General features: G+C 45.5%; 1 protein-coding gene across 1 annotated transcript in view; it reads right to left on the reverse strand.

Annotated features, from left to right (window-relative positions):
- The window catches only part of FHIP1A (FHF complex subunit HOOK interacting protein 1A), a 240,037-nt gene that overhangs the window by 155,199 nt on the left and 63,529 nt on the right, over positions 1-21,309 (reverse strand). The window contains exon 2 of the mRNA XM_045295804.1: positions 9,293-9,384. The gene's annotated coding sequence lies outside the window, so the exon portion shown is untranslated. The remainder of the gene's footprint in view (positions 1-9,292; positions 9,385-21,309) is intronic.

The following is a 21,309-nucleotide window of genomic DNA, read 5'->3' on the forward strand; positions in this document are numbered from 1 at the left end:
AAAAAAAATGCTACAAGATTGGAGGAAAGTTTATTAACAATCTGCTGTATTCAGATGACACAAGTGGCTTGCTGAGAGCAAAGAGGAATTAAAGCATTTGCTGATGAAGATCAAGGACTGTAGCCTTCAGTGTGGATTACAACTCAATTTAAGGAGATCAAAATCCTCACATCTGAGCCAATAAATAACAAAACAATAAATAGAAAAGAGTTTGAAGTTGTCAAGGATTTTGTCTTATTTGGATCTACAATCAATGCTCATGGAAGAAGCAGTCAACAGATCGAAAGATAAGTCATATTAGGTAAATTTGCTGCAAAGACCCCTTTAGAAGGTCTGAGGGGACAGCCCCTCCCCCCCACCAAAAAGAAAGAATTTACTTCAGAGGATAGTACCGACGCTACAGCTCAGGGAGAGGGACAGGTCTGATCAGAGCACACAGGAGCAAATGAAGGGGGAGGAAAAGAGAGTGGAGCACATCCTGGCCCACCAAGCCTTGAGAACGGTATCCCTGCTCAGAGCAGCCAATGCATGGAGAAGACCATATGGCCAATCCCACTATGAGACACAACATCCATCACTGACCCATAGCCCTAAGGGGACAACAATGGAGACACAGTGTGAGAACTGCGGCCCATCTGACCCCACCACACCAAGGCAAAACACTAAGGGCGTGCAACAGAACAGCAAGGTGAACAGCAAAAGGAAGTCTCGAGGGAATATCAAAAGTAGACTTTGTGGCCAGAGTGTGGCATCCCATCAGATTTCACTGGAAAACACTCTTAAAGGTCAACAAACAGACCTTGAACTATTTACAGGTTTTTCTTTTTTTGTCATCATTTTTTTGTTGTTGTTTTATTGTCTATGTCTTTTTTGTGTGTGCATATTATTATCTCTGCAGGTCTAGCTAGATAAGATAGGCTGGATAAGAAATCTAGAGGAGAAAATGATTGGACCAACGGTTCCAGGGGGACATGGGAAAAGGGGAGGTGGGGGGAAAGAAGTGGGTGTTAATAACCCCAGGGACAAGGGAACAAGTGATCCAAAATCAGTGGTGAGGGTGTAGGAGGCCTGGTAGGGCGTGATCAAGGGCAATGTAATCCAGAGGAGTTACTGAAACCCAAATGAAGGCTGAGCATGATAGTGGAATAAGAGGAAAGTAAAAGGAAATAGAGAAAAGAACTAGGAGGCAAAGGGCATTTATAGAGGTCGAAATGCAGGCATGTACATATGTAAATATATTTATATATGACTATGGGGAAATAGATATATGTGCATATATTTATAGGTGTAGTATTAAAGTAGCAGATGGACATTGGGCATCCACTCAAGTACTCTCTAAAAGTGCAAGAACACTTTGTTTTATTAAACTGGCATTCCATGATGCTCACCTTCCCAACACGATCACTGAAGACAAAGCAGGTACATAAGCAAATGTGGTGAGGAAATCTGATGGTGCCTGGCTATCAAAAGATATATAGCATCCGGGGTCTTAAAGGCTTAAAGATAAACAAGCGGCCATCTGGCTGAGAGGCAACAAAGCCCACATGGAAGAAGTACACGAGCTTCTTCTGTGTGATCACAAGGTGCTGAAGGGATCAGGTATCAGACATCAAAGAACAAAAAAATCATATCATTTTAAATGAGGGGGAGTATGGAGTGGGGACCCAAAGCCCATCTGTAGGCAACTGGACATCCCCTTACAGAAGGGTCGTGGGGAGGAGACAAGTCAGTCAGGGTGCAGGGTAGCAACAATGAAGCATACAACTTTCCTCTAGTTCTTTAATGCTTCCTCCCCTCCACTATTATGATCCCAATTCTACCTTACAAATCCAGCTAGACCAGAGGATCTACACAGGTACAGATAAGAACTGGAAACGCAGTGAATCCAGGACGGATAAACCCCTAAGGACCAATAATGAGAGTAGCAGTACCAGGAGGGGAAGGGGAAGGTGGGGTAGAAAGGGTGAACTGGTCACAATGATCTACATATAACCCCTCCCTGGGGGACAGAAAACAGAAAAGTGGGTAAAGGGAGATGTCAGACAGTGTTAAGACATGACAAAATAATTTATAAATTATCAGGGGTTAGTGAGGGAGGGGAAAATGGGGAGCTGATACCAAGGGCTCAAGTAGAAAGAATATGTTGAGAACTATGATGGCAGTAAATGTACAAATGTGCTTGACACAATGGATGTATGTATGGATTGTGATAAGAGTTGTACAAACCCCCAATAAAATGATTTTTAAAAGAAAAAAAAAAGAAGACCTCTTTAGAGCCTTAAAGAGCAAGGATGTTTCTTTGAGGACTAAGGTGAGCCTGACCCAAGCTATGGTATTCTCCATTGCATGTGAGAATTGGACATTGAATAAGGAAGACCATGTAAGCATCAATACATTTGAACTGGGTGCGGGAGAAGAATTTTGAAAATACTAGGGACTGCTAAAAAGACAAACCAATCTGTATTAGAAGAAGTAAGGCCAGAGTGCTCCTTAGAGGACAGGATAGCATACTTCAGTCATATTGTAAGGAGAGACCAATCCTGGAGGCGGCTATCATTGTTGGTCAGGTGGAGGGATGAAGAAAAGAGGAAGGCCCAGAACAAAATGGATTGACACCGTGACTGCATCAATGGTCTCACAATCAAGTCGTAGCTTGATAGCATCTCCTTGAAGGTGTGGTCTTTTGTATGAAACTGAAGGACTCTGGGAGCTGCATTTCTCTGCCACTGTGCCTTCTGCCTCACTAGGACTTCACTGGAACTCTGCCTGCTTCAAGGAGTGGCCCCATATGGGCCACCCAACTCTTGAGCTGCTAGAGCCCAGCCATTTCCCACCGACTTTGGATCCACTCCACATTGCACTCAATGGTCTGTGGTCTTCCTGCATCCTGCCTACCTTTCTGTACCACCACCGTGTCGCTATGTGAGTCTGAAGAGCTACTGAAGGGCTACCCTCAGACTTACGGACAGGAGGTAGACTGAGCTGGGTTGCCTTCTTGATACATAAATACTTCTTGCTATGGAGCGTTCTTGTACACACACACGAGGCTCCCTGGGTTTGTTTCTCTAGAAAACCTGCCCTAACACATGTGTTGACGATGGCCCGTAATCTCAAAGGAAAAATACTTCACACATTGCTGTCACCAGAACAGTTTGAAGAACAAGTGACCATTAAGCGTTGAGGGGTTGGAATAGAATTCACAAATATAACCTGTCCAGCACAATGTAGCAAACATGTTCACCATACCAGAACCTTTAGTTACCTAAATCACAAACATTACAGTGAATACCTCCCAAGTTCCTGCCTTCCACCTATCCTATTAATGTCTTTCTTCAGGAAACCACTTCACTCTGTCTTCTTATGCGCTTACCACTTTCTGCTTTGTGTTGCCATTATTTGAGAGCCAAACTCTGGACATCTTAAAGATCGGGATCACATGTTAACTATGAGTCGCTCATGATGTGTGGCGTGGGACAACACCCAGTCCCAGGCCTCGGGAGTTAAGTGGCTCTCTATAGGGAGATGTCTGCCCCTCTACTCACACCAGTGAGCAAGGCTGCCGGGGGCTGGGCACTCACTATGCCTCAGCCACCACACTAACCCTCTACTTTCTTTCCAACCACCATCCTCTCAGGAAGAGGCTGTAATCCTCGGCTTCACACGTGAAGAAACTAAAGCAAAGGGAAAGGTGATGGTTACGTGGTCAGCAAGAAGACTGGGAGGACTAAATGGGAGAAAAAAATCAATTAGCAGCAAAGGTCTGGAGAAGGGGCTGCCTCTTGACCCCATGTCCATGCGGGACCCTAGCTGGGGCTAACCCAAGGGAAGCAATTCAGTTAAGCAGGAGGAGTCAGAAGATGTATGTGATTCCGCACATTCCAGCCCCTGGTGTTGTAGAATTCTACATACAGCAAATCTCCCTTTCATAGGGAACAGGGAAAGTAATGTCCTGCAGAGGCTAGAAGCGTCGGACAGCTGCTCACTGCTACAGTCCACTGTTTCACTAGCACAGTTCCAGATGGCCAGTCCAGCCCCGTCGCTTTGGAGCTGTGCGATCTTGGGCAGGCAGGGTCTCATCTGTAAGCTGCGGATGATCCTCACAGCACCTACACTTCCTGGGGCTTGCCAGAGAGGTTAAGCATGACACTGCGAGGGAGGTGCTCAGAGCTCAGGGTCTCTCAGTGCCAGAACACTAATGTAAGGTATTACCTTCAGCTGTGGTCCAATCTGTGCCTGCCAGAGCCCAAGAGCCCTGGAGAGAAACCGCGTTTTGAGAATTGGAAACAATGAGCATTAAAACTTTCTTACAATGTTAACTTGCCGTCTGGTGTCCACAGCTGTTTGTTTGTGCTACAGGAGGTGAGGGGGATGGCCCGGGAAGTATCTAAAAAGTTCCGTGAACACTGGACTCCTGAGATCTTGGTGCTTCGGCTTCAGCTTTCTGTGAGGCTGTGGCCTGCTGCAAAGGGCAGTTTTCCCACGGACCCACGGAAGTCAAGAAGCCGTTCCTGCTGGGTTCTGAGAAGCCTTCGTTCTAACATACCACGTTACCTGCAGGCACTGCTGCCACTTGTCACGTGTGCAGGATGCAGCAATGGCCTGCAGTCTTTTACGGCAACTCTTCAGGCACCAAGAGGTAGCCAATCAACCACCATAGAAAAAGCACGGCACAACAGTGTTCTCCTGGTTTCTGAGTAGACGTAATAACTCTAATGAGAACTGTCACCCTGGGGAAAGAACCACCACCTCATTTTCAAACTGAAGGGACAAGTGGCAAGCCCCAGCATGGCTGAAGCTGCTCATGAAGTGGGGTGTTGTAGTTACATAATCTGGGGCTAATTTGAGATGATAAAGAGTGGATGGGTAGAGTGTAGCCTGTCAATCAAGTCGCTGCTTGAATTCATTTTGAGGCACTACAGAGATAAACAGCTCATTGGAGGCAGGGCACACAGGCTCTGCTTGGTATTCCTGATGACAAGACACATGGAGCTATGCTAGAGCCTGGAGCTGGAGGAGCCACGTGGAGACCCACACCAGGGCTGAGAGGCTTACACAGCCAGTGGATCCACACGACTGTCCACCCATGGGCCTGTGATCTTCCTGCATTTGGCGTCATTGCACGTGTTTCATGAGTCCGAAGAGGAATTTGTAGATTGGTATGAGACATATGGGCTAATATCAGACTTATGGACTTGACCTGGACTGGGCTGAGATGTTTTCCCAATATTCAATTACTCTTGTATATAAAGCTCTTTCTTACACACATGAGTCTCCCTGGATTGTTTCTCTAGTCTACCCAGCCTAGCACATGGGGACCAAAGAGCGTCTCTGTGACTGCAACTGGAGACTTGGAACTTCCTCCCACCTCATGGAGTCTGGCCACCTGGAGAAACAAAGCACAGGCTCCAAAATGGCAACAAACTGGTTGTGTTGCTGAAATAAGGGCTCAGTTTTCCAACCTGAGTCTTTTCGCAGCCCTTTCTCATGTTTTTAAATTGTGAGTTGGGTGCAAGTTTACGCTACACATCAGTTTTCCATTCAACAATGTGTACACACTTTGCTTCATTATGAGGAGGCCTGGTGGTGTAGTGGTTATGCATTTGGCGGGGATCCGAAAGGTGAACAGTTCAAAGCCACCAGCCACTCAGAGAAAACGGGGGCTTTCTACTGCCACCGTAGAGTTACAGTCTCAAAACTATAGGGTCTCTATTGAGTTGGCAACAACTCCTTGGCAGTGAGTGTAGTTGCTTCCTTGTTGATTACAATCCCCACCATGTAAATCACTTATCCTGTTTCCTGTTTTCATCCCTCCTCCGTTCCTAACCTTTATGAACTTTGTCCTTGGGCAAATGCTGCCCTTGTGGTCTCTAACGCTTGATTATTCTAGAGTGCATATCTTCCTGGTCTTATTGTTCCCTCCACAGACCCATCTATCACTTGACTGAAAACAGAGCCATAACAGTGAACTCATTTGCAGAACAGAAGGGTGACTCCCAACTGTATGGCCGGATCGATACCAGGCTGGCTTCTTCTCGCAGCAAGCGACCTTGAATCTCTCCCACCCATGCAGAGCTGACCAGAGCTAGCTGAAACAATTGGCAGCGAGTAACCTTGAATCTCCCACACACACCTGCGGAGCTGACCAGAGCTGGCTAATGGCCCGCTTTATTCTCAACCCAGCACAGCCCATTTGACTCAGTGCCCACACCCGGCATGGCCCATTTGACTCAGTACTCGCTTTGTTCTCGGCACGCCGCTCTGCACCCGGCACAAATACACCCGGAACCAGGAAGACACCTTACATTCCAGAAACCCGGACATACCTGTATCTCCCAATCCCTGACTACTTTACCTTATGGACTCAAGACAGCCCAGTCACATGTTCCCTGGCCATATAAGCACCACCCCTATAGCCTGGCCATATAAGCACCACCCCTGTAGCCCGGACACTGTGGACCATGGGACTTTGCCCAAGCTGGGTTTTTCCTCCCCAATAAAGCCCGTTTGTTCTAATTCGACTGATTTGGTTTCTGGTGCCTCTCGATTACCTTACACCAACCATAGTCTCAAAGGTTCTACCAATCTCTAGCCAACCAGTAAGAAAGTTGTTTTTTGTTTAATGATTTTGAGTTTGGGTGCACATTTTTCTCCCACCCTATCCAGAACCTTCTAATGTGATTCCTTTCAGAGCACTTAGTGGTGGTAGCTGGGCACCATCTAGTTCTAGTTTTCAAATCATGAAGACTGATTCTGAGGGCTCTCTCAGTCCACTGTTTCCATGTACCTTCAATTTTCTTCACGCTGCAGAAAGGGAGAACTTAAGTGTGTCCTAGATGGTCGCTCATGAACTTTTACAACTTCAGTTATGGCTCACCAAAGTAGGATGCAGAATAGTGGCTCTCAACCTTCCTAATGCCACGACCGTTTAATATAGTTCCTCATGTTGTGGTGACCCCCCCAAACCATAACATTATTTTTGTTGCTACTTCAACACTGTAATTTTGCTACTGTTATGAATCGGGCGACCCCTGTGAAAGGGCTGTTCGAGGCAGACACTGCCCTTCTCGTCTTAGGATTGGTTGGTCTAAGCAGCGCAGATCTTGCTGTAGTTATTGTTCACTTTATAGGCCTGCCTATTTTTTTTTTTGAGTGAAAACTAAACAGTGGAGTTGGGAGTGGGGTGAGGTATTGGTTCGCGGCCTGAAGATGTCTCAGGGTGTTTCAACAGTCACTATCAGACCAGTAAACCTTGTCTCTATTATTTCAAGTTGATGCAAACTATCTTTCCAAAGGCCCTTTTCTAAGCCTTCCACCCCAAAGCATACTAAATCGTATTCACCTTTACCCAGAGGCCAGGAACTTCTTAGAGCACGTTTCTTTTGAGACTGTTTATTTTTACCGGTCATTTTTTGTGGGAAACAGAAAGATTTCTCCCAAGTCGTCTCCCCCAAATATGTTTAACTAAGGACACTGCTTGCAGCTAATGATAAATGATGGTCAAGTTACCTCCCTGAAGGCAGTCAGTTGCTAGACTACAGATAGGCCCCTCTCCCTGCTGTTAAGGACAATGGGCTACTTCTCCCTAAAGGCTTGCGACCAGTAGCTTGGTTCCTGTAGGTGGGGTTTACACCCTACTGATTATGGTTTCTATGGTGATCCAGAGAACAGGTCAAACCAGCTCAGTGACATCCAAAGTTAGGCTGCCATCCTGAATCTAGGATCCGCCCATCTTGTCACATGTGTACCCCCAATCCCTCCTCTTCCTATTGTGTGTATATCCCTAGATTGTCCCCCTCTCACTGCTGTATACCCTATAGTGCAACCCCTTCCTGTGACTTATGTCTCTACCTGTAATTAGTGGGCTTGCATGCCCCCCCCCCCAAAGATACATAGGTCTGGGTTAGCAAGAAAGAGCTCTCGGGCTGCCCCCTTGGCCTCTGGTCGGCTTCCCCTTCTTCTGTCCTGTCCTCGCTCCCCTGTTCCCTTTCCCCTTGTCCTCCCTTCCCCTCCCCTCTCTCCATGTGGACCACCAAGCGGGGTTGAGGTGAGCATTGCTACCATGAAATGTGTCTGACTCCATTATTTCAATATCTCTTCTCTCTCTCATGCTTTCTATGGCTTTATTATAATATAGATAGATGATAGATGATAGATAGACTGTACAATTGTGCCTATCAAACCTGTGATTATTGGGGGGGTGGGGGTGGCGCTGGGCCCTTCCCCCACAATTTTTAACGAATCAAGAAAACTTTTCTAAATAATTGACAACCTTCTTCTGCCTTTGTTAAGAGAATAAGGGGTGATTAAGATATACTATCCTGAGACTAAGAAAAGTAATGAGAAAGGCTTCATAAAGTTCATGGAGGGGAAATCCCATTTCTTGTCAATTCAATTTTTCCACAAACTTTTTGAAGGTCCCTCGTAACCCACCTTGACAATTTTAATCACTCTTCTTGCCAATAAAAGAGATATAAATTTAACATAGGTTTCCAGCCTTGAAGTTGCTAACCTTTTTAAAGCTTAATCATCACACAGTATCAAAAAAGATTTGAACTGCAAAATGTCATTGCATTTATTTTTCATTCCACACTATAGATAGGCTGAACTATTAATCCATGCTCCCCAGCCCTCCCTGGAAGACTAAATGCTCTTTAGGGAAATGCAAAAACACCAGGACAGGGAGGCCTCTCAGGTTTCCAAGCTTGTAGAGCAAAGCTGCATGAAAATGATGGCTAAGGGGAACAGGTTTTCGAATCAGAATTAAGCCATGCTGAGCCAGTTTCCAGAAATCTACTTGACACCACACCTTTTCTCAACACGTGCTACACAGGATACAGGCACACAGCCAGGCATTGTGTGACCACCCAAACCTGTAACCTAAGGAGGGCTGCTTCCAAGCACAGGCACTAAGCAACCTCACATTGTCTCCGGCCTCAGCACTGTTTGCTCATTAACCATTGTAAACACAGACTTAGTTACGCCTTCTTATTAGTATGCAGCTTTTTAAATTTTTTCCCCTTTAACCATAGCCAAGATTCTGATTTTTTGCTCTGGCTGGCATCTGTCTCTCCCCACCCCACAATACACTCTTATAGATTCAAAGCCTCTTTTCAAATTTACAATCCTTGACAAGAAAGGAGGACCCCATCAGCAATGTAAGCACAGATTTACTTGTGCTTACTACGACTCACAATCTGTGATGACCAGTTTTTACGGGGATGTCACCCCACTGAAGTCACATACAGCTGTGCCCTGAAGATTAGTAAGTAAGCAGAGATACGCTTGTGCTCACCTTGCGTCATGGGCCTTGTCTCAGAGCTGGACCACGGTTCAGGCTCTATTCACACTCCACGTGCGCTGAGTGAAGCACCTGCACCTGGGAAGCTAAGTGGGAAAAGAGAAATCAAATCGAGGCAAAGCTAGACTGCCAGGTGTGTTCATCACGGTCCCTTTATCTCAGCAAAGGTCGAAAAGCACGGATTGCTTTGTTCTAGGGTCAAGAGCTGGCTCCAAATTTGGTCAACTATGTCTCATTATAAAGGAAGCCAGACAAGAAAATGTGGATGGATTAAGGTAAGTGGGAAACAATGAATAGGACATAAAGAAAAGCCAGTACTTTTGAATACCTGAAGCTGACTCCCAGTTCTGCTCCTAATCAGCTGTATGAATTTTGACAAATCATTTCATCTCACTGGTGTCATTTTATCTTCACACGTGTGGCTGTGTCAGTGCTTCTACAGTCTCCTCCAGTCTCAACCTCATCCCTACGGAAACCAGCGCCATACAGACACAGCACACCATGGGTCTCGTGCCATGGTGAGTGCTTCGGGTTCAATGCAATTGGAGCCATGACCCTGTTTAGACCATCTATTTATTACATTAGCAGAGTAGAAAGCCTTTTCCTGGTGGTGCAGCTCGTGATTTCAAACTGCCGGCCTGGCAGATAGCAGGCCAATGCATAACCATTATGCCACCAGCGTTCCTGGTGTTTGGGATTAAATGCTGGGTCAGCCACTTACCTTGGGTAGTTAACCTTGCTAACTCATTAACCTTATCTTTACATTAGCAAAGACTTAGCAAAATTTAAGCAATCCATGAAGGCACAGGGCAGTGAGATACCTCGCAGTTTCTCAGTACCATGGAAGGGAGGAATTGATACAATCTTTTTATGGGCAATTCACAAGCATACCAGAAGTCTTTTTAAAAGCATACTATTTGACCTGTCAGCAGTTTGGCGCCACCAGCCGCTCTGAGGGAGAAAGGCAAAGCTTTCTACTCCTACAAGGAGTTACGGTCTCAGAAACCCACAGGGGCAGTTCTACCCTGTCCCATAGGGCATGATGAGTCAGAATTGACTCATGGCAAGAAATGCAGGGGAACGGATAGCTTTTGAGCACTGGCGGCACTATCCAGTGAGCTCCGAACTGCTAACATCAATACTGGAAGTTCCACAGCACCAGCTGATCTATGGGGGAAAGATGAGGCGATGCTCTCTGCAGCCAGAAACCCTAAAGAAGAAGAAGTACTATGAATCAAACTCAACTTGATGGCAGTTGGTTTGTTTATAGTCATTTAGAAATGAGAAGTAAACAATATGACCACTGCAAATAAGTAAGCAATTGTTTGCATTCATTATCATGGGGATTTTGAATAATGAATTTAATGACATAGCCAACACTACATTATGTCGATCAAGAAAAGCAGGATACAAATTTGAATACACAATGTGACCATAGTTATGTATAAAGTGTGTAGGCACACCACACTGTTACCCATACATGTCTAATATTTGTAATTAAGACTATAGAGAATGACGATGTGTGCCTAGAAGCTATCACCAGGTGAACTTCAATATCTTCTTCCATATTTTCATATTCCACATTCTCTTTTGTAGCATGCACTAACCGTGTAATAAACAATGTATGTACGGGAGTAGCTGGTCTAAAACAAGGAGGGCTTTAGCAGTTATTAGCATAGAACAGTCTGAGTTCAGACAGACACACTTCAGCGTGGGTGGGAATGGTCAGAGGAAGTGTTCTGGAGGGGGTTCTACCTGATGCGGCCATTTTCCCACTCGGGTACCTAGCTCTGCCACTTAGTAACTGACCTAGGCTAATAGCTCAAAATCTGTACTTCCATTTTCTCATCTATAAACCAGGACTGTGTTAGACAGGGTTCTCTAGAGAAACAAAACCAGGGCACTTATGATTATATATAGTATGTATACATATACATATATATGGATAGATACAGCACAAAGAAATAAACAAGTTAATTAGTCCACAGAGCAGTACAGAGGGCTCAGTTCAACTCACTTCCATGAGGCAGTTAATATACTGGGAGTCCTTCAACTCACGAGGGCTGCTGGGTCCAAGTTGGGGAAGTAGACAGCGGAACGGAGCAAAACAGGCAGTCCAGCCACAGGCAGCAAACAGCAGGGCACATCACCAACAGTCAGTCAGGGTCTGACAGTCCCCAGCTCAAGTGAGGTACACACCAGCAGTGTGGTGAAACAGGTCTTTAAGGACCCTCAAACTATAGCGACACGGTCCACAGGTTGAGTGTCCCACAAGTAGTGTAGCTCCCACATTAAGGCACCAAAGTAGCCAAGGTAGCCAGCTCCACACTGGTCCGATCATCAGAGAGCAAGAGACAGAAAGGCGATGCTCGCTGAGCCATTTATCTCTTTGCCCTTCAATTCAACTGCAACCTTATTAATCCCACATGTGTTTACTGGCCAGGTTGGCCCAATAAACCTACCTATCTCAGGGGCTGATAGCAGTTCTTTTTTCATGGAGTTCTTGTAAAGATGAAATGAATGTGGGTGGGTAAGGATGCTGGGCAACGTAAGCATGATATCTATGATAGTTCATAGTCTTGCTGGATTCCTACTAAGCGATCGGCAGACACTTACACCTCATAACTTGATAGAAGTCTTAGGGATCTTGAGGTTAAGGTCCCAAGGTAAGTGGCTGAACCAGCAGTTGATCCCAAACAAATGGGCCTCCCCGCATCCAGCAATGCTCTTTACCAAGACAGCATCTGAAGGAGCAGTAAGCAAGCCCATCGGGGCCCACAGTGCAGGAATTACCACTGGCAGCACACATGGGGCTGGGTAAGGAAAGCCAGGCTGCGGAGTTACAGCCCAGCTCCGCAGGCAATCAATATTGGGAGCTGATGAAGATTTCCATGCAAAGTACCGGACAGAGGAAGGCTATAAGAAAATTAGTCTGGCAGACTATGGGCCACATGGGCTATGCTGGCATGGGGCAAATGGACGCTGTGGTTTAAAAAGGGTAGAAAGAATACAGACACAGCAAGTGACGAGGGAATGGAAAGCTGTCCTGCAGGAAGGAACAAGAATGGTGAGCAAGGAATCACACAGCATGAGCACCTTTTGTCCAAAAAGAAGCAGTTATTTACAAAATTAAGCGAAAGAATCAAAAACAGCTACTACTGACAAGCAGCCCACGCCTCATACCATCTGGCAGCACTCAGGCAAGTTGCCTTGCCGCTTGTTGTTAAAGAGGCAGCCAGCCCAGCCCAACAGAACGATGTGATTGAACTAATTAGACCACTAAACTGAGGGCAATGGGGTCCAAAATCATGTCCGCTCGCAGGCTACTCCTTCCAGGACAGAGTAGTCCCACCTAGAAGCCCATCCTTCAGTGTACACGTTCACGCTTGGGAAAGGCGGGGCCCGGGTCAGGACTCAGCCTGGAGGAGTTTCAGGAATATGACTGCATGGGATGACAGACTCGAGTTTCCAAAGAATGGGCTCTCGTGGTGGAAACGAGGGGGTAACGGAAGGACGGCAAAATGCATGTGCTGCGGCTAAAGTCCAACTACCAGCGCAGGCCCAGCAATTTGACTGCATGATGTCTGCATGGGCACCCCGCTGCCCACTTCATGCTTCATTAACCTAACTGATCGTGCCCCTCTGCAGCCATGGCTGGGAGCACACAGAGAGGATGGCGAGACTGCAGAGCAACTCATTCATTCAGCACACATTCCCGGGCACTTACCACTCACAGGTGATCAATGGCTATCTCTAAGGAGTCTTTTGTTGTTAAGGCAAGAGATGGTTCTAAAAACTGGTTAGGTGTGCTAACAGAAAAAAAGGAGAGATGAGCGACCGAGAGAAACGAGAGCGGGTGCCGGCGGACACAGCTTCCTCTAGTCTGCTGATCACAGAGGGCAGATGACTGATCAGTTACCCTGGACATATAAGGCAGCTCCAAAAATATCTGTTGAAAAATTCCATTCTCTTGTAATTCTGGTTTTCTGTGAACTTTTAGAAGCCCCCTTGTGTATCCAAAAACCACATTTTCCTCTCAGGAGAGTATATTACTCAACTGTCTCCCCTCCTGAACTCTGGCCACAATCAATATAAGGCAAAACTGACCTAGTTGCTTGCCAAGTCGTCTTGCCTGTTCCAGCATCAACATCATGGCATGGAGGGAACCTGAGTGGGGGCCTGTAGCCAGAGCTCCTGGAGCCGTGGGTGGGTCAGGTGATGAGCACCTGGGTCGACTGCATGAGTCAGCAAAGTGGGACAAGCCCAGAAAGAGGGGTGATGGGAGCAGAAAAGAGTCACCCATGTAGGCAGACTGTTAATACCTTCTGTTTTGTTTTTCCTCCATAGTTCTAAATTTTGCCATTAAGATTTTATGTGAAACTATATATCAGTTCCCCTGTGAAGTCAGAATAATTATAATAACCAATTTTACTGCTAGGGCATTGTGAACATTCCTGAACTTGGAAAATAAATCATCTGTGGCACCTTACTTTGAATAATAGGCATCATTTACATGAGAAATTTTTTAAAGGAAGAGAAAACAAAATGTGGATTTTAACCCAAGTGGCAAGTGGATAAGCACTCAGTTGGTAACCACAAGGTTGGAAGTTTGAACCCAATGGCCACTCTGCAAAAGAAAGATGGGGCAGTCTGCTTCCATGAAGTTCTTACTGCCATCGAGTCAATAACTTTTTTTTTTTCAAGGTCTGATTTTTTAAATCATTTTATTAGGGGTTCATACAACTTTTATCACAATCCATACATACATCAATTGTGTAAAGCACATTTGTACATTCGTTACCCTCATCATTCTCAAAACATTTGCTCTCCACTTAAGCCCTTGGCATCAGCTCCTCATTTTTCCCCTCCCTCTCCGGTCCCCCCTCCCTCATAAATCCTTGATAATTTATAAATTATTATTATTTTGTCATATCTTGCCCTGTCCGACGTCTCCCTTCACCCACTTTTCTGTTGTCCGTCCCCCAGGGAGGAGGTCACATGTAGATCCTTGTAATCGGTTCCCCCTCTGGACTCCACCCTCCCTCTACCCTCCCAAGAGACTGTAACTCTTGACAGGAGTAGAAAGTCCCATCTTTCCCCTCAGGAGCAGCTGGTGGTTTTAAACTGCTGACCTTGCAGTTACAGCCTAACACGGAACCACTGTGCCGCCAGGTCTCCCTTCAGATTACAGACTAGAAACCCTATGGTATCCTGCAGGATCACTATGAGTTGGAATCTGCAGGAGGGCACAGGAATATAACATAATTGCTGACATTTAAGCATTTGAAAAACTAAAACTAACTAGAGCTGTGATAGAAAATGAAAGAATAAAACGTAAGATGTCAGTTTAAAAATTAGATATTTATAGATATCTTGCACACTGCTTTCTTTTAAAAAAGAACTACTCTCTCGACTTGATTACAGACTAAATCATAGTCAGCTATTCCATTTTATTAGCTTTTACCTCTCTAGACCAGCTGCAGACATCCTCTGATCTGATGCAATTGGGATACAGGCTGTAAGACTCAATGGCGTCCCTAAGGTTGTGACCAACCCCTGTGGGTGGGGCCAGTTAGAGTACACATCCCCCCACCCCTGAAAAAATGTTCTGGCCCCACACTGCACTGTGTAGGGCTTAGCACCTCACCCTGTGGAGGTTCCCACCAACCCCGCACCCACTCCCCTCTAGGTCTCTGGAAGATCTTCCCCTCCCCAGTGGCTAAGACATCTACCCACAACCTGACTGGCAGGTGACAGTTGAGGGTGATGAGTTACCACAATGGGTAGCAGGCAATAGAAACTCCAGTGACACGATGCTTTTGGCAGCCCTTCTACCTACAACACCGCCTGTCACCCCCACGGTCATTTGGTGTCACCCCTATGGCAGTGTCAGTGGGTACACTTAGCACCCCTCCCAGAACTAGTGGTGACACTGGGTAGGTTTATAGAAATGGCAAGCTGTGGGATCACAAACAGATGGCGCATGCATATGCATCTTAAACATCTCTTATCATAAAACAGAAACAAAGGAATTTTATGTTTCAGTATTTTCACATAGGTCAAGGCTATTCATGGTGATTAGAATGCAAAAAACTGGATGCAAAGAGGGAGGATCCGGAAAAAAAAAAAGAGGGAGGATCCGGAATTGGGAAATATGGCCTTGGCAAGAAAAGCAAAGCTGGAGATAACACGATAGACTTTTGTAAGACCGATGACTTCTTCATGGCAAATGCCTTTTAACAACATACGTGGTGACTGTGCACATGGATCTTGTCAGACAGAATATGTAGGGATCAAATTGACTATATCCATAGGAAGAGACCATGGAGAAGCTCAATATTAGCAGCCAGAAAAAGGCAAGAAGCCAACAGTGGAACAGACTATCAATTGTATGCAAGTTCAGGTTGAAGTTGAAGAAAATTAAAACAAGTCCACGAGAGCCAAAATGTAACCTTTAGTATATCTTAACAAAATTTCGAGGGCAGAATTGGCACATTGAACAATAATGACAGAAAATATGAGCTCTTACAGGAACACCAAGAACATACATGAACATCATACAAGATCATTAAGAAGAAAGAAAGCAGGGAGGGAGGGAGAGAGGGAGGGAAGGTTGGTGCCAAGTGGCCATCAGAAAAAATTCTGAAATTTGTTCTTGAACATAAGAGTAGCTAAAGCAAATGAAAAAAAATAAAAGAGCGGAACAGAACACTTCAAAGGCCAGCTCCAGAAGATAAAGTATTATGATGGAATGCTCAAAGACCTAGCATTAGAAAGCCACAAGGGAAGAACATGCTCAGTATAACTTAAGCTGAAAGAACTGAAGGAAAAATGCAAGCCTGAAGGTGTAATAGCAAAGGATTATATCGGTAATATATTAAATGATGCAGGAAACATCAAAGGAAGATGGAAAGAATACACCGAGTTGCTGTATCAAAAAGAGTTAGTCGATATTCAACCCTTTCAAGAGGGAATCTAAGGCATGGAGCCAACAGTATTGAAGGAAGAAGCCCAAGATGCATTAAAGCATTTGCAAAAACCAAAGCTCTGGGAATTGAGGAAATACCAATTGAAATGATTCAAAACAAGCTGATGAAGTATTGGAAGCACTCATGGTCGATGACAAAATAATTTGGAATACAGCTGCCTGGTCAGCCAGCTAGAAGAGATCAATATTGTTTCCTATCTCAAAGAAAGATGACCCAGCAGAATGTGAAGATTATTAAGCAATATCATTAACAATGCACGCAAGTAAAGTTTTGCTAAAGATAATTCAACAATAGTTACAATAGTGCATCAACTGGGAGCTGCCAGAATTTTGAGGCAGATTCAGAAGAAGATGTGGAACTAGTGGTTATCATTGCAGACATCAGATGGATTTTAGCTGAAAGGAGAGGATATGTTTGCTTGTATTTTACTGAACATAAAAAGGCATTAGACTGTGTGGACCATAACAAACGAGGAAAAACCTTGAGAAGTCTGGGAAATCCATAGCACTCATGCTCATGTCGAACTTGTACACAGACCACGAGGCAGTCGTTTCTGTTTTGTGAGAAAACAAGGGAACACTGCGGTTTAAAAGCAGTAAAGAGGTGTCATGGTTGCATACTTTCACCATATGATTCTATCTGTTGGCTGAGCAAATAACCCAAGAAACTGGGCTCTATGCAGAAGAAGAGAGCATCAGCACTGGAGGAAGGCTTATTAACAACCTGTGACACGCAGGTGACAAAACCATGCTTGCTGACAGTGAGGACTGAAGTAGTTGCTGATGAAAACCAAAGACTGCAGCCTTCAGTATGGATTACAACTCAGTGTAAAGAAGACCAAGCTCCTCACAACTAACAGATAACATTGTGAAACTAGAGAAAAGATTGAAGGTGCCAGGGCTTTCATGTTGCTTGGGTCCACAGTTGAAGCAACAGTCGAGAAATCGAAGGACTTACTGCACTGGGCAAATCCGCTGCACGAGAGCTCTTTGAAAAGTTAGAGCAAAGATGGAGCCTAGGGTGCCCATGACCCAAGCCATGGTCATTTCAGTTGCTTGTTAAGCATGTGAAAGTTAGATAATGAACAAAGAAGACCAGAGAAGACACATTTGAATCATGGCGTTGGTGAAGAACATTAAAAATACCTTAGACTACCAGAAGGAGAGAGGAATCTGTCTTAGAAGAAGTAGGCAGAATGCTCCTTGGAGGCAAGGATTTATTTATTTATTTAAGTGCTTCTATCGGAGGCTCTGACATCTCTTATCACAATCCACACATTCCTCCAGTGTGTCAAGCATATTTGCACATATGCTGCCATCATCATTTTCAAAGAATTCTCTTCCCACTCAAGTCCCCATTTCTTCCCCCGCCCTCCCTCACAAACCCTTGATACGTTATAGATTCTTATTTTCATATCTTACATTGTCTTCTGTCACACCTCACTCACTTTTCCATTGTTCGTCCCCCTGGGGGGGGTATATGTTGATCCTTGTGATTGATTCCCCCTTTCTTCCCCAGCCCTCCCCTAATCCTCCTGGCATCTCTACTCTCCTTGTTGGCCCTGAGGGGTTTATCTATCCTGGATTTCCTGTGTTTTGGGCTCTTATCTGTAGCAGTGTGCATGTTCTGGTCTAATCCGATTTGTAATGTAGAACCGATCATGATAGTGGGGGGAAGGAAGCACCAAAGATCTAGAGGAAAGCTGTGTGTTTCATTGGTGCTATACTGCACCCTTACCGGCTCATCTCGTCCCTGTGACTGCTCTGTGAGGGAATGTCCAATTGTCTACAGATGGGCATTGGATCTCCACTCCATGTCCCCCCACTCCCCGCCATTCACATTGGGTATGATTTTGTTCTGGGTCTTAGGTGCCTAGTACCTGATCCCATCGACACCTCATGATCACACAGGCTGGTGTGCGTCTTCCATGTGGGCTCTGTTGCTTCTCAGCTAGATGGCCACTTGTTTATATTCAAGCCTTGAACACCCCAGATGCTATATCTTTTGATAGGCAGACACCATCAGCTTTCTTCACCACAGTTGTTTATGCACCCATTTTGTCTTCAGTGATGGTGTCAGGAGAGGCAAGGATTTATGAGCCTTTGTCCCATGTACTTCAAACATGTTATCAGGAGAGATCGTCCCTGGGAAAGAATATCGTGCTTAGTAAAGTACAAAGCGGTGAATAAGAGATGACTTAACGCAGCGGCTGCAACAATGGATCAAGCATAAGAACAACCATGAGGATGGCGCGGGACTGAGCAGTGGTTTTGTTCTACTGTGCACAGGGTCACTATGAATCAGAACTGGCTCCTCGGCAGCACTAAGGACAACAGCAGTATTTAAGAGCTATGTGGTAGTTACATAATTTCAGGTCAACCTGAAGATCTATAAAAGTGTAGGGGTAGAGTAGTCTGTCAATCAGGTCACAGACTGATGGCAACTCCTGGTGGGCGTGACCTTCTCAAGGAGGGACCTGGTCGCCTCCCCTTCTCTCTCTGCCTTCACGTTCCTGCTGGCTGATCCTGATTATGGCCAGAGCCCTGGTCACCTCCCCTTCTCTCTCTGCCTTCACGTTCCTGCTGGCTGACCCTGATTATGGCCAGAGCCCTGCCACCATCATTGGATCCACAGGATTCTGCACCCACCTGTCTTTGATCTTCCTGCGTTCTGCATCATTGCAGGTGGTGGTGTGAGTCTGCTGCAGAAGGACTTATGGACTAGTACCAGACTTGTGCACTTGAATTGGACTAGGTTGGGATGTTTTCTTGATATAGAATTATTTCTTCATCTAAAGCTCTTTCTTACACACATATGAGTGTCATTGGATTTTTTTTTTCTCTAGTCAACCCAGCCTAACACAGGCTACTAAGTGAAGTTCAAAGGTGTCTTTCTTAAATAAACCACAACCATAATGTCTAATCTATAATTTCCTATTTAAGCTACTTGAGGTTGAGGGAAAAAATAAAGGCGAATCAAACATAAAATCCTTTAGGACGTTTAGCGTCCACACCAACTCACCTACCAGCCCACAGCTTTCTAGAGCTGCCCTTCAGCCTCCAAGTCATAAGACCACAACTTGTCACGCCACACACAAATACTGTTCTTTCTGCAGACAGAACCCATCAACTCGGCCTGCTCGGTGAAATGAGATGATGACGGTAACAAGGAAAGCTGGGACGATTGAAACGGGGAGGGGGCTGGTCGTCTCAGCATGCCTACAGCTGGGGCAGGGAGTCTGGAGCAACAAGAGTGCATGGACAGTAGTCAAGCCGCCGGAGGTGGAGCTGCAGCCAGAGCCAGACGTTGAGTGTACGTCAGGGTGTTCCTCAGAGAGAAAGGGAAGAGCTGGCAACCTACGAACCACTTAGGGTGCTTAAGCGAACTCCCACTGCGGTAGAAAAAGCAGGCAGGTGTGTTCCACAAATGGAGCCACTCACTTGAAAGGCTATCTCCAGGCAAGGTTGGCCTTGTTAGGGGAAATGTCAGGTAAGTCCCTGTAAGTGGAAGGCGACTTCTCTACTTCTCTTGATTATCTCTGTGCAGTGCCACACCCCTCGTGGGTGAAGTGTTAGAGGGTCATTCTGTTTGAGAAAAAAACATAGGGTACTATCTCTCTAGCCTACGCTGTCCCCAAAGTTTAACCTGTGGTGTTTACACTGGACAATAATCTGTAAAACATAAGGTGGTAGACAGATCCCTGCCCCTGGGCAGCCCAAAACACTCCTCTATCCCCACCCCAGGGAAGACACTGCTCCACACCTATGCAGAACTGCTACAATTTGAAATGACCACACTTTATAAACAGAGGGCAAGTTAGTAGTTGCCAGGGGTCAAGTGTAGGAAGCCGGGGCCAGGAGGGAAGAGGGTGTAATCATACAAGGCAACAGGATGGGTCTCTACATGTGGGCACGGGTCAGTGTTTTTGCTGTGGTGACACATACAAACCTACATCGATGATAAAGTTGTATGAACCAAATAATACACCACAGGCAAATGAGTCCGGGTCACACTGGGAAAGGCCTGGGCTTCCACATGGGCCAGCATTACGGCTGTGCTGTTACACTAGAAGCATTTGTTACATTATACTAGTGTTTTTTTTTAAAAATCTCACTGCCATGGGGTCAATTCTAACTCATAGTGACCCTACATGACAGGGCAGAGCTGCCCCACGCCTCGTCTTTCTCCCGAGGAGAAGCTGGTGGTCTCAGGCTGCTGCCTTTGTGGTCAGCAGCCCAACAGGTAAGCCGTGATGATACAAGAGTAATTAGGTGTACAGACCTTCAGAGCTAGAGCTGAGTCCCCGAGGCTTCTTAGTGGAATGGCGTGCCTCTACATTCTTAAAGGCAAAGCTAAAAGAGCTTTGTAACACTTCTGAGAGTGGGGCAGCGACCAAGGAGGTGCAGGGCTGAGAGGTTGAGGGCCCACAAAAGGCCTACCTGTGGGTACTTCTGAGAAGAAGCTATCTTGATGGAAGAACTGCATTCCAAGTCATTGCTTATCCTGAATTGTAACCTGTTACTGTCTAATAAATCCTGACTGTGAGTATTGTCTGTGAGTTCTACAATGAATTATTGAACCCAGGAATGTCCTCTGCTTTATAGGGTTCTTCCTCCAGATGTTGATCTTAGTTCTCCCTGCCCCCCCTACTTGTGAAGTCATTGGAAGTTAGATGGTGCTTCCCTGCCATTGTGACAGGTTAAAAATGACAATAAAACAAGTTTCATACTCTCCGGGCAGATGAGGCATCGGTGAGAGTCGCAACGCCTTCTTTCACTGGGAATGTGAATCGGTGCATCTCTTTTGGAAGGTAGTTGGCAATGTTATCAAAAGTGAGAAACATGCATAGCCTGTGCTCCACGCAACATCGCTTTGAGGACATTAATTTTACTGAATAATTTATGATCTGCCAAATGTATAGTTATAAGAGCATTTATTTCAAAATTGATTTTTACAGTTAAAGCCTAGAACAGCTAAATGCATCGACACTATGTGATGCTATGTAATCCATAAGAGGAAACA

The sequence above is a fragment of the Echinops telfairi genome, unplaced genomic scaffold (genome assembly GCF_000313985.2).
Source record: "Echinops telfairi isolate 266 unplaced genomic scaffold, ASM31398v2 ScPeMD7_5868;HRSCAF=6743_1, whole genome shotgun sequence".
NCBI classification, from domain to species: Eukaryota; Metazoa; Chordata; class Mammalia; order Afrosoricida; family Tenrecidae; genus Echinops; species Echinops telfairi.